The sequence below is a fragment of the Triticum aestivum genome, chromosome 5A, assembly GCF_018294505.1.
Source record: "Triticum aestivum cultivar Chinese Spring chromosome 5A, IWGSC CS RefSeq v2.1, whole genome shotgun sequence".
Lineage (NCBI taxonomy): Eukaryota > Viridiplantae > Streptophyta > Magnoliopsida > Poales > Poaceae > Triticum > Triticum aestivum.
In genome coordinates, this window is record NC_057806.1 from 552,504,257 (window position 1) to 552,518,029 (window position 13,773).

Genomic DNA, 13,773 nt, shown 5'->3' on the forward strand with positions numbered 1-13,773 from the left:
ACGATGACTCGCTTCCCTTGCGTCTCCGTACATAGGCCAATTTCGAACAACATCAACATTGTCTCCCTATCTATATGCCATGTATGGACACAAATGACCCCTCTCCCCTCTCTTCCTCTCTCTCCGTCTCCCTCTCTCTCTCTCTCTCTCGCTCGCTCTCACACCCCTCTCCCACACACACTCGATGTCTCTTCCAAATAGTCTGCTCCCCGGCCGCACCCATGCTATGCCGCTACTACACATGCCTTTTTCTCTCTATGACACACATGTCACACCATTCCCCCTTCCCTTATACTAGGTTTACATCATTAGTGGTCTCTCTACTCCACATACACACACTCCCTCTCACACACAAACACGCACACAAACACACACAGACACGCACAAACACCCATTTATCTAGGTCCTCATCTCTCCCCATGTCCGCATGTGTATCTCACACACTCACTCTCTAATTATGTCTATGTGTCTCCATGTTACACAACACAAATCCCCATGTACATGTCTCTCTCTATCCTCCACACACATAGACACAAAGAATCTCTTATCATTGCCTCAGTCTCTAGACATATCACACTCACACGCTGTCTCTCTCTCTCGCAAACACGCCCAATAAGGGTTTCCCCGTGAATAACTTACCGTCTATTCATCAATAGTCGTGGCAGTACGGCGAACACAAGATGTGAAAAATAATAAATCTACACGTGCGTATACCACCTAGTATGACTACTAGGACTAGAGCAAGCCTAAAATGCACCGCTGTCACCCCCTCCTTATCGGCGATGGGAAAACCTTTGTTTTACACAGTCGAGAAGTCATTGTGCTAAGGCCCCACATGATGAGGCGCTAAATAGAATGTAGATCCTAGTTTACGGAAACAAGTATCGATAATACGTTTGTATCTCCATACTTATATTTCTTCTCGTATAAAAAACCGAGTGGGTGATGATGGTACGCGTGCCATCTTACAATATAGACCGTCTGATCTATATCTGACGGATGGAAATTAAACTAAAAGATACCCGCACCTCTCTCCACACTTGCAGACAAGGCCTTCCCTCGTTCATCCTTATCTCCAACAACCTCTGTCGGGACCCCGATTCTAAGACACACCGATCTAGCATGTAACACCTCATATCACTTTGCGGCCTCACGCACGGTATCCCCACGGGTGTCGCCTTACCATGGCCCGGAACCATTTGCGCCTTTTGGCTCACGTATATGATAGTGTCGCTAGCATCCATATGACAGAGAACCTGGGCCGACATGGCTAGTCGTGAACCCAAAGAGGCACAGACCTACGGAGACAGGCATACATGAATCACATCGAGCATGTCGATCAGCAGCATGTGAATCCGGGCTGTAGCACTGGGCTAATAGGACTCCGGGAACCCGGGCTGTAGCAGGCTAGGCAGGACTCCGGATGTCACCGCGTGACATTTCCCCGAAGGGACAGACACAGGAACGAAGTGAAACACATGCCGGCCAGTCAAGTGTTCTGAGCAGTAGTGCTGGGCTAGCAGGACTCCGGTGAACCGGGCTGTAGCGGACTACTATGGCTCAAGGAAGCACTAGACTACATTTGCCCATAAGAGAGGCTGCCAAGGATAAACAACTAGATTGTCAGATCCCACACATAGCAATACACGTCACACATACGCATAACATGCAAGTATGTGTTGTATAACATGGCATCACAACATGACGCAACTCATATAGATAAAGGCCCAGAAGAGCCACATAGCATTAAATACAAACAGGGGTCACATGACCCACCATTCAGAGCATACAAGCAATGGAAGCATTACATGTCTGAGTACAGACAACTACAAAAGAAAAAGGGCCGAGGAGCTTGACTATCCACAGGTCCCTCCCAAGGGACCAAGATCGTAGCTGAGGTACAAGCTACTCGTCGAAGTCCAAGTGGAACTACTAGTAAGACCGAAGTCTCCGCTGCAAAAACATAAATAAAGCAACGTGAGTACAAAGGTACTTAGGAAGACTTACATCAGATCCTATCATACATGCATTTGTATCAAGAAGGTAATGTGGGGTTTAGTTGCAGCAAGCCAGCTTTGACTCAGTGGCTATCCTGTTCTACGACAACGAGAAACTTCTTTGAGATGAGGGAGCGCACATGAGTCCACTAATCACCACATCAATACACTACTATGGATTCATCCTCGTCTCTCCTATGAGAAGGCCATCCATAGCACTCACACTTGTCTTGAGCATTTAGAGTATCCACTTTAAGTTGTCTAGGTACCACGTAAGCATCCAAGAAGTCCATAACCGAGGACAAGACTATTCGAATAGACCATGATATCCCTGCAGTGGTGTACTTCTTCACACACGCTCTCACCACTTATCACCATATACACTTCATGTATCTCGGAAACCTTCAAACGGAAGCTTGGCGAGGGTGTCGTCCACGACCTAACTAACCACACAAGACTCTAGTCCAAGTTTATCGCCTATTCGGGTTCCATCCGCAAGGAGATCCAGCCGGGATTTCGCTCACGGCCCCAAACGATGTGTACAGGGTTCCCGAGCCCACCATCCGGGTGCCACTCGGTACACCGGGCCACGTGTGCCTAGTCTGTCCCAAGTCCACCCTGCCGGGTGCCACTCGGTAGAAAAATAGCACTACCTACAAACACCAAAAACTATTTGCAACTCCTGGACAGAGTTCAAGGCGGTTAATAAGTCGAGAGAGCTTGGAGCGCCCGGATCCCAATGTGTGGTAGTAGCTAGTCATTGGACAACTTGCACAGAACTTAGTTCTTCAGGACAGTCCCAATGAGACAACCCACCATGTCCTCCTACATGGCCTGTCACCGTTACCTTTACCAAATCATGTTCACACGCTTAATTCTCAGCATCAGAACATAGCATAACACTCCAATCCATTCCCAATGAATCAGACCTAACACAACTCTAAGAAATAGAAGGCAAGGCATGGCAAGAACACAACATGGCTCAAGCAACTCCTACTCATGCTAGTGGGTTTCAACTATTTACTGTGGCAATGACAGGTCATGCAGAGGAATGGGCTCAACTACCGTAGCATAAAGTAGCAGTTGAATCGTTGTTGTCCTAATGCAATAAATGAGAGCAGGAGCGACAGAGTAGGATTTTATCGGAATGAACAAGGGGGGGGTTGCTTGCTCGGTAGATCAATAGGGGGGCACTGCTCCACTGATAGGTTCTCCCGAACACTTTCCGGAGCAGGACCTATCGAGAAGGAACGGTGTCGAAAATCAAACACAAGTATATGCAACAATATGATGCATGATCATGGCATGAATATGTGATGTTTGAGTTAATGCATCTAGCATTTATTTAGTTGAGGTCCATTTGAACCAAGGGTTCAAATGCAACTCCAAAATAACCTCTTAAATATGCCATTAATAAGTTTTTCATATATACAACATGTATAGGTTGGTTTTTCATGGATGAACCTAGTACATATGGATAGATTGAATTTTTTTGATAATTTTTCATATATAAATTATTTCAATCTGAGCTACGGTTGAATTTATATGAATTTTTGAAGTTTTGAACATTTTCTGGAATTTCCTGTTTTAAAAAATAATTCCAGAAAAAATTAACTGCATCAGCATGACGTCATCACTACATCAGCGGGTCAACATGGCTGTCCAGGTCAAATCTGATGTGTGGGGGCCACACGTCAGTGTCATGGTTAATTAACAGAGGGTTAATTAATCCTAACTACAAATTAGGGGGCGCCGGGGCCCATCTGTCACTGACCCACACGGGTCAAACCTGGGTCAACTGTGGGTGTTAGACCCTTTCAACCCCACCGGCGTTTAGCCACCGGCGAGGCCGAACGCGGCGGAGGGGCTCGGGATCGCCGTTCCGGCGACCATTTGGGCGGCGGAGGCCACAGGCGAGGAGCCAGGGCTCGCCCGCATCGTTTGGAGCAGGCAGGGGCTGCGGGGTGGCTTGAGCTAGACAGAGCAGAGCTCGCGGCGGCGGCCGGAGTTCGGCTTCGAGCGGATTGGCTTGCAGGGCATGGGGAGGCGAGCAGAGAGGCTCTACGGCCTCCTGGCTTCACCAGGAGCACGGTGGCGCGCGCGGGTGCGGTTGGGTCGGCCCCTGGCCACGGTGGCACCATGGTCGGCGGCAAGGTGCTACGGCTTCGGTCGAAACAGCAGCTGCAGTGATCGAGAGGCAAGGGGAAGAGGGCAAACGACGATGGAGCTCACAGCGGTCGCAGAGGGCGTCGAAGCGGGCTCAGGGAAGGCCCGGCGGCGATGTACGGGCGCCGGCGATCTCGGGCGCTCGCGGTGGAAAACAGCGGCAACGAGGTCGAGGTAGGGCGTCCCCAGCTGCGTGGCTTGACGAAGACGAAGAAGGTGACCAGGCGGAGCTCTAGGACACAATGGCGATGCGAGGGGAGCACAGTGGGCACGGCTATGGCGAGCGGCAGCGACGACAGCGCTCGGGCGTTCACGGGGAAGGGCGAGAGAGAGGAGGAGAGGCCACTAGAGAGAGGTAGAGGGAGTGTGAGAGGCCGAGGGGAGTGTGTGGCGTCGTCGGGGGCCTCCAGCAGCGAGCGGGAAGCAGGAGGTGGCCGGCGTGTGCTCTCGCACGTTGGGCACACGCGCGCCGTCCTCCTGGCAGGAGGTAGGCGACGACTGGTGTCGGCCAGCTGGCTGGGCTGGCCTGCTGGGCCGCTGGGCTGCCAGGTAGGAGGCCCAGGTAAGGGTTTTTCCTTTATTCCTGTTTTGTTTATGTTTTCTAATTTTCTGACATTTGTTTCTAATTTAGTAAAATACTAAACCAGTTTATTTTCTTCTGTCAATTTTTGTAGGAACTATTTGGATTGCTCCAAAACTCCCCATCAATTTACAGAATTTTTGGACATATATTATATATATAAAATAAATATCTGAAGCAAATAATTATGCCTTAATTCCAAATGGCCAAAATAAATATTTATGAGCTCCTGAAAATATTTGTTAGAATTTTTATCTCTGTCCAATATTTTCAGAGAGGATCATGAGCATTTTCTTGGACCCTTTTGGAGCAATTTTTACTTGGGTCATTTTCAGAAATGATTTCTGAGGGTTTCACAAATCCCCATTTCAAATTTAAAGGGAATTTAGACATGATGCAAACATGAAGGCTAGCCTAGGTCATACCAGAACTAGGGATGTGACAACTCGCCCCCACTCGAAGAAATCTCGTCCCGAGATTCAGGAGTCGGCGGGAAGAAAGCGGGGTACTCAAGTCGAAGACAATCTTCACGCTCCCAAGTAGCTTCTATCTCGAAATGATGAGACCACTGAACCTTGAGAAACTTGATGTTATGACGTCGAGTGACACGCTCTGCTTGATCAGGGATGCGAACAGGGTACTCTCGATATGTGAGGTTATCTTGGAGATCAAGCATATCGTGGTCCACTCCGCGGATGGGATCCGAGAAGCAACGCCGAAGTTGAGAGACGTGGAAGACATCATGAACTCGAGAAAGATGTGGGGGCAGTTCCAACTGGTAGGCAACCTCTCCTTGTTTAGCAAGAATGCGAAAAGGACCAATATAACAAGGAGCCAACTTGCCCTTGATACCGAATCGATGGGTACCCTTCAAAGGGGTAACCCGAAGGTAAGCTTTGTCGCCAATTTCATAAGCCACTTCCTTATGACTACGGTCATACTGGCTCTTTTGACGAGATTGGGCTGTTTTCAAATTCTCACGAATGATGCGAACTTGCTCTTCTGCCTCCTGGATCATATCCGGTCCAAAGAATTGTCTTTCACCGGTTTCTGACCAGTTCAAAGGTGTTCGACATCTTCGTCCATACAGAACCTCAAAAGGAGCTTTCTTGAGGCTGGATTGGTAGCTATTGTTATAAGCAAACTCGGCGAAGGGAAGACACTTCTCCCAATCCATACCGAATGAGATAACACAAGCTCTAAGCATGTCTTCGAGAATTTGGTTGACCCTTTCCACCTGACCACTTGATTGAGGGTGGAAAGCGGTACTGAAGGAAAGATGGGTGCCCATGGCAGTTTGGAAACTCTCCCAGAAATGAGAAGTGAAAAGACTACCACGGTCTGAATTGATCTCTAGTGGAACACCATGAAGTGACACTATTCGAGAAATATATAAGTCAGCGAGCTGACTAGCAGTGATATTCTCTCGAACAGGTAGGAAGTGAGCCACTTTGAAAGACGATCAATGACTACGAAGATAGCATTATTCCCTCTCTTGGTCCTGGGAAAGCCGGTGATGAAGTCCATACCAACTTTATCCCATTTCCACTCAGGAATAGCTAAAGTTGAAGGGTGCCAGCAGGTCTCTGATGCTCTGCCTTCACGCGACGACAAACATCACAGTTAGCAATAAACTGAGCGATTTCTCTCTTCATCCTAGTCCACCAGAACCTCTGGCGTAGGTCCTGATACATCTTAGTACTACCGGGATGAATTGTGAGAGGAGATTCATGCGCCTCCTTAAGGATTAATTGTCGAAGATGTTGATTCTTGGGAACCACCAAGCGACTCTCAAAGAAAACAACACCATGATCATCTATAGAGAAACTACCACCAACTCCTTTGTTAATGTTTCTCTTGATCCGGGAAATTCCCGTATCCTGCTTCTGAGCAGAGATGATTTGATCCACAAGAGTAGGTTTCGCCACCAAGGTAGAAAGGAATCCATGAGGAGCAATGTGAAGATTAAGCTTACAGAATTCCTCATGGAGAAGTGGTTGGCCCTGCTGCAACATGAGGTTGTTGCAATAGGACTTACGACTTAGCGCATCAGCCATGACATTCCCCTTGCCTGGGGTGTAGGTAATCCCTAAGTCGTAATCTTAGATTAACTCCAACCAACGTCTTTGCCTAAGGTTCAAATCTGGTTGGGTGAAGATATATTTGAGACTCTGGTGGTCGGTGTAAATCTCGCAATGTTTACCGAGGAGGTAATGTCGCCATGTCTTAAGTGCATAGACTACGGCTACAAGCTCTAGATCATGTGTAGGATAATTCTCCTCATGTGGATGCAACTGTCGAGATGCATAGGCAATCACATGGCGATCTTGCATAAGAATGCAACCTAGTCCCTGTCGTGACGTATAAAAATAGATAACAAACTCCTTAGTGAAATCTGGTGGCACAAGTATGGGAGCAGAAGTCAGGCGTCTTTTCAGTTCCTGAAAACTGTGCTCACACTGTGGGGACCACTCAAACTTTTTATCTTTCTTAAGAAGTTCCGTGAGAGGTTTGGCCACTTTGGAGAAGTTCTCGACGAAGCGGCGACAATAACTGGCTAGACCAAGGAAACTCCTAACTTGCTTAACTGTTTCAGGTGGAGTCCAATCAAGTACGGCCTGAACTCTCTCGGGATTGATGGCAATGCCCTTACCGGAGATCACGTGGCCTAGGTAGGTCACTTCTGGCAACCAAAATTCGCACTTGGAGAACTTGGCATAAAGGCGGTGCTCTCTGAGTTTTTATAGCACAAGTCTAAGATGTTTGGCATGCTCTTCCTCGTTATTCGAGTAAATAAGGATAAGATCGAGGTAAACCACGACGAACTTATCTAAGTACTCCATGAAGATCGAGTTCATCAAGCGAGAGAAAGTAGCTAGAGCGTTGGTTAGACCAAAGGACATGACGGTGTACTCGTACTGACCATAACGAGTGACAAAAGCCGTCTTAGGAATGTCCCCATTTCTAATCTTGATTTGGTGGTAGCCTAACCTCAAATCCATCTTGGAAAAGACTGAGGATCCAGCGAGCTGATCATACAGGTCGTTGATCCTGGGGAGCGGATACTTGTTCTTTATCGTGACCAAATTAACGGGACGGTAATCTACAACCATTCGGTCCGTACCATCCTTCTTCTTGACGAAGAGGATGGGGCAAGCCCAGGGAGAAGAACTAGGACGGATGAAACCCTTTTGCAAGGATTCATCGAGTTGTTTCTTAAGCTCAGCTAGTTCTAAGGGTGCCATCTTGTAAGGTCTCCTAGAGATTGGAGCGGTTCCTGGGATAAGATCTATGACAAACTCTACATCCCTGTCAGGTGGAATACCTGGCAGTTCCTATGGAAAGACATCTGGAAAGTCACGGACTACCGGGATTTCTTCAAGGTCAGGAAGAGGGTTGGCATTAAGAGAATAGAGTTGACGCTTTGCAACTCTAGTGGAGACGGTGACTATCTTTCCAGATGGGTGTGTAAGCTGAACAGACCTTGTGTAACAATCAATCTTGGCATAATGAGCTTTCATCCAGTCCATACCCAAGATGATGTTAATATCTGTAGACTTGAGGGCTATAAGTGATGCAAGGAATACAAGTCTGTCAACAAGGATTTCATTACCATGGCTTATTCTGGTAGTTTGCCATCTAGACCCCGGAGTTTGGATTTCAGGTGGAGTTGGCATATCACAAAATGACATGTCGTGCAAACGAGCATAGCCTTCAGAGATGAAGGAGTGAGATGCTCCAGTATCGAACAGAACCGAAGCTGGATGGCAATTGACACGGAGGGTACCAAGAACGACATCCGGATCATCATGAGTGTCTTTAGCTGAGACGTGATGCACACATCCACGTTCAGTGGGAGCTGACTTGACACTAATCATCTTGTGTGATGGCTTACCACGGCCAACAGACTTCTTAGGCTGGGGTGGAGCATAGTTGGTTTGAGAGCAGTCACGTGCATAGTGTCCTGGCTCTCCACATGTGAAACAAGCCCCTGAAGTAGGATGTGGACCCGTATTCACCAGCGGTCTACCGATAGGCCTGGGTGGAGCATACGGTTGAACTGGGTGAGGCACCATATAAGAAGGCCTCGCTGAATAACCGGGTGGAAGAGCGGAGTTCGGAACCCAAATCCGGCGCTTCTGAGAACTAGAACCGGAGGAAGAACTCAAATCATGGTTGTGCTTACGAGACTCCTCGTAAGTGAGTTGAGCTGTTTCTGCGTTAATGGCCTTGTTCACAAGAGCCAGGAATGTATTGCAATGATGCAGGTGGAGATCACGACGCAACTTGGTGTTAAGACCCTTCCGGAACCTAGCCTGCTTCTTGGCGTCCGTGGACACTTCTTCCGTAGCATAGCGGGCAAGGTTCTCAAACTCTCTACTGTAAGCATCAACAGCCATCTTACTCTGGGTGAAACTACAAAACTCTTCTCTCTTGCGATCAATGAAAGCCTGAGGAATGTGATGCTCGCGAAAAGCCTCAGTGAAATCTCTCCAAGTGGTTTTCTGGCCAGCTGGAAGCATAGCCTCATAGTTCTGCCACCAAATACTAGCAGGACCTTCCAGATGATAAGCAGCGCAGGTGACCTTGTTACTTTCAGCTACGTTCGCTGAACGCAGCTTGTGTGTGATACTACGTAGCCAGTCATCTGCATTGAGTGGTTCAATGGAATGATGGAAGGTAGGTCGTTTCAGACCAATGAAATCATAGATGGACGCTGACTCTTTGTGCTGATGGGAGGTGTTCTCCTCAATACGTGCTAACAAGCGGTTAGACTCTCTCTTGTTCTTCTCCATCTCCATCATGAACTCTGCCAATGAAGACTGCTCGGGAGGATCCTCATCCCTACCATCTCTGGGGTTCCGGCTATGAGCAACAGAACTTCGGTTAACTGACAACATCCTGAAGATACAACCAAGGAAACAAAGGATGGATTCAGCATCATCATAAGGATGTAGAAGGTAGCACAAGAATTTAGTATCTCTCAAACTCCTAGGACAATTCCGGCAGCATAACTGCAGTAAAAATGCTCAAAATGAGACATCCTGCAAATGATGGGGTAGCATCAAACTCAACATCATCACCCAAGGTTCTGAGATATTACTAAACAGACTACACCGGAGGTACTCAAACTGGGATATGACTCTGATAAACCAATCCTAAGAGACTATGGAGTAGTAACACGTGATCCTGATAGACAGGAGAGAAAGCCTAGTTCCTTAACCCCGTAGGAAAGATAGGATGACTCAGATCAGAAGGCATGAGGCATAAGGAGTAAAAGAGCCTTACGTTCCCTTCCATAATCAATTCCCCTATATAGCTAAAGAATTTCTAGACTCAACTTTGACCAGGTTGGCTTGGAAATCCTACAGGCAGTCAGGCTCTGATACCAAAGCTGTCGGGACCCTGATTCTAAGTCACACCGATCTAGCATGTAACACCACATATCACTTTGCGGCCTCACGCACGATATCCCCACGGGTGTCGCCTTACCATGGCCCGGAACCGTTTGCGCCTTTTGGCTCACGTATATGATAGTGTCGCTAGCATCCATATGACAGAGAACCCAGGCCGACATGGATAGTCGTGAACCCAAAGCGGCACAGACCTATAGAGACAGGCATACATGAATCACATCGAGCATGTCGGTCAGCAGCATGTGAATCCGAGATGTAGCACCAGGCTAACAGGACTCCGGGAACCCGGGCTGTAGCAGGCTAGGCAGGACTCCGGATGTCACCACGTGACATTTCCCCGAAGGTACAGACACCGGAACAAAGTGAAACACATGCCGGCCAGTCAAGTGTTCTGAGCAGTAGTGCTGGGCTAGCAGGACTCCGGTGAACCGGGCTGTAGCAGACTACTATGGCTCAAGGAAGCACTAGACTACATTTCCCCATAAGAGACGCCGCCAAGGATAAACAACTAGATTGTCGGATCCCACACATAGCAATACACGTCACACGTATGCATAACATGCAAGTATGTGATGTACAACATGGCATCACAACATAATGCAACTCATATAGATAAAGGCCCAGAAGAGCCACATAGCATTAAATACAAATAGGGGTCACATGACCCACCATTCAGAGCATACAAGCTATGGAAGCATTACATGTCTGAGTACAGACAAGTACAAAAGAAAAAGGGCCGAGGAGCCTGACTATCCACAAGTCCCTCCCAAGGGACCAAGATCGTAGCTGAGGTACAAGCTACTCGTCGAAGTCCAAGTGGAACTACTAGTAAGACTGAAGTCTCCGCTGCAAAAACATAAATAAAGCAACGTGAGTACAAAGGTACTCAGCAAGACTTACATCAGATCCTATCATACATACATTTGTATCAAGAAGGTAATGTGGGGTTTAGTTGCAGCAAGCCAGCTTTGACTCAGTGGCTATCCTGTTCTACGACAACGAGAAACTTCTTTGAGATGAGGCAGCGCACACGAGTCCACTAATCACCACATCAATACACTACTATGGATTCATCCCCGTCTCTCCTACGAGAAGGCCATCCGTAGCACTCACACTTGTCTTGAGCATTTTAGAGTATCCACTTTAAGTTGTCTAGGTACCACGTAAGCATCCAAGAAGTCCATAACCGAGGACACGGCTATTCGAATAGATCATGATATCCCTGCAGGGGTGTACTTCTTCACACACGCTCTCACCACTTATCACCATATACACTTCATGTATCTCGGCAACCTTCAAACGGAAGCCTGGCGAGGGTGTCGGCCATGACCTAACTAACCACACAAGACTCTAGTCCAGGTTTATCGCCTATTTGGGTTCCATACGCAAGGAGATCCGGCCGGGGTTTCGCTCACGGCCCCAAACGATGTATACAGGGTTCCCGAGCCCACCATCCGGGTGCCACTCGGTACACTGGGCCACGTGTGCCTCGTCTGTCCCAAGTCCACCCTGCCGGGTGCCACTCGGTAGAAAAATAGCACTACCTACAAACACCAGAAACTATTTGCAACTCCTAGACAGAGTTCAAGGCGGTTAATAAGTAGAGAGAGCTTGGAGCGCCCGGAGCCCAATGTGTGGTAGTAGCTAGTCATTGGACAACTTGCACAGAACTCAGCTCTTAAGGACGGACCCAATGAGACAACCCACCATGTACTCCTACATGGCCTCTCCCGTTACCTTTACCAAATCGTGTTCACATGCTTAATTCTCAGCATCAGAACATAGCATAACACTCCAATCCATTCCTAATGAATCAGACCTGACACAACTCTAAGCAATAGCAGGCAAGGCATGGCAAGAACAAAACATGGCTCAAGCAACTCCTACTCATGCTAGTGGGTTTCAACTATTTTCTGTGGCAATGACAGGTCATGCAGAGGAATGGGTTCAACTACCGCAGCATAAAGTAGCAGTTCAATCGTTGTTGTCCTAATGCAATAAATGAGAGCAGGAGCGAGAGAGTAGGATTTTATCGGAATGAACAAGGGGGGGAGGGGTTGCTTGCCTGGTAGATCAATAGGGGGGCACTGCTCCACTGATAGGTTCTCCCGAACACTTTCCGGAGCAGGACCTATCGAGAAGGAACGGTGTCGAAAATCAAACACAAGTATATGCAACAATATGATGCATGATCATGGCATAAATATGTGATGTTGTTTGAGTTAATGCATCTAGCATTTATTTAGTTGAGGTCCATTTGAACCAAGGGTTCAAATGCAACTCCAAAACAAGCTCTTAAATATGCCATTAATAAGTTTTTCATATATACAGCATGTATAGGTTGGTTTGTCATGGATGAAACTAGTACAGATGGATAGATTGCTTTTTTCTGATAATTTTTCATATATAAATTATTTCAATCTGAGCTACAGTTTAATTTATATGAATTTTTGAAGTTTTGAACATTTTCTGGAATTTCCTGTTTTAAAAAATAATTCCAGAAAAAAAATAACTGCGTCAGCATGATGTCATCACTACATCAGCAGGTCAACGTGGCTGTCCAGGTCAAATCTGATGTGTGGGGGCCACACGTCAGTGTCATGGTTAACTAATAGAGGGTTAATTAATCCTAACTACAAATTAGGGGGCGCCGGGGCCCATCTGTCACTGACCCACATGGGTTAAACCTGGGTCAACTGGGGGGGTTAGACCCGGTCAACCCCGCCGGCGTTTAGCCGCCGGCGAGGCCGAACGCGGCGGAGGGGCTCGGGATCGCCGTTCCGGCGACCATTTGGGCGGCGGAGGCCACGGGCGAGGAGCCAGGGCTCGCCCGCATCGTTTGGAGCAGGCGGGGGCTGCGGGAGTGGCTTGAGCTAGACGGAGCAGAGCTCACGGTGGCGGCTGGAGTTCGCTTCGAGCGGTATCGGCCTGTGGGGCATGGGGAGGCGAGCGGAGAGGCTCTACGGCCTCCTGGCGTCACCAGGAGCACGGTGACGCGTGCGGGTGCGGCTGGCTCGGCCCCTGGCCACGGTGGCGCCATGGCCGGTGGCGAGGTGCTACAGCTTCGGTCAAAACAGCGGCTGCAGTAATCGAGAGGCAAGGTGAAGAGGGCAAACAACGATGGAGCTCACAGTGGTCGCAGAGGGCGTCGAAGCGGGCTCAGTGAAGGCCCGGCGGCAACGTACGGGCGACGGCGATCTTGGGCGCTCGCGGTGGAAAACAGCGGCAACAAGGTCGAGGTAGGGCGTCCCCAGCTGCGTGGCTTGACGAAGACGAAGAAGGCGACAGGGCGGAGCTCTAGGACACAATAGCGATGCGAGGGGAGCACAGTGGGTACGGCTATGGCGAGCGGCGGCGACATCAACGCTCGGGCGTTCACGGGGAAGGGCGAGAGAGAGGAGGGGAGGCCACTGGAGAGAGGGAGAGGGAGTGAGAGAGGCCGAGGGGAGTGTGTGGCATCGTCGGGGGCCTCCAACAGCGAGCGGGAAGCAGGAGGTGGCCGACGTGTGCTCGCGCGTGTCGGGCACACGCACGTCATCCTCCTGGCAGGAGGTAGGCGACGACTGGCGTCGGCCAGCTGGCTGGGCTGGCCTGCTGGGCCGCTGGGCTGCCA